A 3876-nucleotide genomic window follows, 5' to 3' on the forward strand; every position below is an offset into this window, starting at 1 on the left:
TTCTGTTCTAGTTCTAGTTCTGTTCTAGTTCTGTTCTAGTTCTGTTCTAGTTCTGTTCTAGTTCTGTTTTAGTTTTGTTCTGTTCTAGTTCTGTTCTTTTCTGTTCTAATTCTGTTCTAATTCTGTTCTAATTCTGTTCTAATTCTGTTCTAGTTTTGTTCTACTTCTGTTCTAGTTTTGTTCTGCTCCATTTCTGTTTTAGTTCTGTTCTAATTCTGTTCTAGTTCTGTTCTAGTTTTGTTCTAGTTCTGGTTCTGTTCTAGTTCTGTTCCAGTTCGGTTCTAGTTCTGTTCTAGTTCTGTTCTAGTTCTGCTCTAGTTCTGTTCTAGTTCTGTTCTAGTTCTGTTCTAGTTCTGTTCTAGTTCTGTTCTAGTTCTGTTCTAGTTCTGTTCTAGTTCTGTTCTAGTTCTGTTCTAGTTCTGTTCTAGTTCTGTTCTAGTTCTGTTCTAGTTCTGTTCTGTTCTAGTTCTGTTCTGTTCTAGTTCTGTTCTAGTTCTGTTCTATTCTAGTTCTGTTCTAGTTCTAGTTGTGTTCTAGTTCTGTTCTAGTTCTAGTTCTGTTCTAGTTCTGTTCTATTCTAGTTCTGTTCTAGTTCTGTTCTATTCTGGTTTTGTTGTAATTCTTTATAGTTCTAAAATTAGACCTCTAGGAATTATCCTTCTCTATTAAAACAGATAAAAAAAAACGTACACATGTTTGTAGATTTATGTTGTTCTTGTTTGTTTGTCATCTTTCGGTATATATACATATATCTATATAATTAATAGGTAAAACAATTTTTTGTGACCCCTTTTACTCTTACAGTATACATCCGATTTTGGCCAAACCTATATCATTTTAAAGGTATTTGTTCACAGATGTGCACAATATATATATTAGTAAAATCGGTTTAGAATTTTAGGAGATATAAGCATTTAAAGTTGTTACTAATACATAGAAGCAAAAGTCTCACGTACGTGGGCTTGAACTAAAAAACAAACAATGCTAGAAACAAAACATAAATGTAAACAACACAGAAATCCAGTGATGCCACATATAATCTTAAAAATATTAAAATTTGTATATGTATACGTATGCATATATATTTTTATAATCTGAATTTTTAATTTAATTTCGATTAGGGAGGCGGAGCTCCCTTTATGTACTCTAGTATATATAAATGTATGTGTATCTGTTATACAGCGGTTGTGGATCTATTACACTCATCATGTTTATTGTTGTTTTTAGAGTAAATTATAGGTAATTTATCTGTTTATACAAAAACATGTAAATTATATGATTTTGAGATGATTATGTGAAAAAAACAAAAAATGAGCAATAAATCTAAACATCATGATGAAGTTTTTAAGAATTGAAAGACTATGTATAATATAAAGTATAGTTTTAGGGGTTAATTAATTTCAAACGGTAGTTTGTAAACTAATTATTTTATAATTGTAGGTGTTTTAGTTGGGATTTTAATTTAAATTGTGGTGGATGTAATTAAATAGTTGGAATAAAATAAACATTTTTAAAGTTTGAGAACTTTTATAAATAGGAAATGAAAAGTTTTAAAAATATCTATGTTTCATTTGTTCAACAAAAAGCATTTCATAGATTATCTCTTTGAGTGTTGCAGCTTAAATAAATAGAATTGAAACTTTTTTTTTTTGGATTGTCCTTTAAACCATGGCCATTAAGCCATAAATCTTCTTATAGATTACCAAAGAGTGTGTTGGTTTTTTTTTGTTGGATTTTTATACTATTTCGATAGCCAGCTGCTACAATGGTGGCAACAATGACATTTAAGTCAATAAAAAGCCATAAAATGTGAACACAAAAAAAGGGTTATAAGACAAATACTCTTTTTTTTCTACTAAAAATGTTATGCTTATTTAAAGACTTTTTATAGAAGAAATTTGTACAATAAAGTTTTTCTGTAAAATCATAAAAAATCAATACAATTTATAGTTTTGTTTAGATATAATTGTTTAACAAGCAAAACATTTGAAACGGAATCAAATTGTTGGTGTAGGACTATATTTCCGCTTGGCTTTTTTTCTTGCTACCAAATGAAGGTTATTTTTTAATCTAAGAAATGATTAATGGTTTTGTTTCTTTTTAGAAAAGTTATTTTTCCAAAGAAATCAGCTTGATGTTAAATTTGATTTAGAAAATGTTAGCTTTTATATTTAGAATTAAAATTATATAATTATTACTTGGAAATTTTAGATCTGTTCAAGTTGCGTTCTAGTTCTGTTCAAGTTGTGTTCTAGTTCTGTTCTAGTTGTTTTCCAGTTCTATTCTAGTTGTGTTCTAATTGCGTTCTAGTTCTGTTGTGTTCTAGTTCTGTTCTATTTCTGTTCTAGTTCTGTTCTAGTTCTGTTCTAGTTCTGTTCTAGTTCTGTTCTAGTTCTGTTCTAGTTCTGTTCTAGTTCTGTTCTAGTTCTGTTCTAGTTCTGTTGTAGTTCTATTCTAGTTCTATTCTAGTTCTGTTCTAGTTCTGTTCTAGCTCTGTTCTAGTTCTGTTCTAGTTCTGTTATAGTTCTGTTCTAGTTCTGTTCTAGTTCTGTTCTAGTTCTGTTCTCGTTCTGTTCTATTTCTGTTCTAGTTCTGTTCTAGTTCTGTTCTAGTTCCGTACTAGTTCTGTACTAGTAATGTTCTTGTTCTGATCTAGTTATGTTCTAGTTATAGTTCTGTTCTAGTTCTGTTCTAGTTCTATTCTAGTTCTGTTCTAGTTCTGTTCTAGTTCTGTTCTAGTTCTGTTCTAGTTCTGTTCTAGTTCTGTTCTAGTTCTGTTCTAGTTCTGTTCTAGTTCTGTTCTAGTTCTGTTCTAGTTCTGTTCTAGTCCGTACTAGTTCTGTACTTGTAATGTTCTTGTTCTGATCTAGTTATGTTCTAGTTCTGTTCTAGTTCTGTTCTAGTTCTGTTCTAGTTCTGTTCTAGTTCTGTTCTAGTTCTGTTCTAGTTCTGTTCTAGTTCTGTTCTAGTTCTGTTCTAGTTCTGTTCTAGTTCTATTCTAGTTCTGTTCTAGTTCTGTTCTAGTTCTGTTCTAGTTCTGTTCTAGTTCTGTTCTAGTTCTGTTCTAGTTCTGTTCTAGTTCTGTTCTAGTTCTGTTCTAGTTCTGTTCTAGTTCTGTTCCAGTTCTGTTCTAGTTCTGTTTTAGTTCTGTTCTAGTTCTGTTCAAGTTCTGGTCTAGCTTAGTTATAGTTCAGTTCTAGTTCTCTTCTAGTTCATTTCTAGTTCTGTTCTAGTTCCGTTCTAGTTCTGTTCTAGTTCTGTTCTAGTTCCAGTTCTGTTCTAGTTCTGTTCTAGTTCTGTTCTAGTTCTGTTCTAGTTCTGGTCTAGCTTAGTTATAGTTCAGTTCTAGTTCTCTTCTAGTTCTTTTCTAGTTCTGTTCTAGTTCTAGTTCTAGTTCTGTTTTTGTTTTGTTTGGTTGTAGTTCTAGTTCTATACTATTTCGAGTTTAGTATTTCATTAATTCTATTTTTAAATTTCAACAATGATTAATGGGTTTTGTTTCATTTTTTATCATGTTTCCAAAAAATCAGTTTAAAGTTAAATTAGATTTAGAAAATTTGACCTTTTTGCCAAAAAAGGTCTCATGCGATGATTACCTGGAAATGAGAAAATTCGACGAAACAACTACAAGTCATAAGCTTGAATAATTTTGTAAATAAATAACAAAAACTGTAAGCAAATAAAAATAAAATCTAAAGCATAAATCTAGGCATTTTTGCATAAGTTGAATTTGCTCGTATCTTTTATAACTCCTGTAAATGTTTTTTCTATTATTAAGGAGTGAGATCGAAAAATTCTTAACATACATATATGTTTATAAAAAAGAAACCACTAAACTTACAGCTTTATTTTTTTTTTATTTGATTCAAATTATTA

At 29.8% G+C, this 3876-nt stretch overlaps 1 protein-coding gene across 4 annotated transcripts in view; it reads left to right on the plus strand.

The window, feature by feature from the left end:
- Positions 1-3876, plus strand: part of LOC111683379 (signal transducer and activator of transcription B-like) — a 158485-nt gene that overhangs the window by 99839 nt on the left and 54770 nt on the right. The window lies entirely within an intron of this gene.

Source organism: Lucilia cuprina, chromosome 5 (genome assembly GCF_022045245.1).
Source record: "Lucilia cuprina isolate Lc7/37 chromosome 5, ASM2204524v1, whole genome shotgun sequence".
NCBI classification, from domain to species: Eukaryota; Metazoa; Arthropoda; class Insecta; order Diptera; family Calliphoridae; genus Lucilia; species Lucilia cuprina.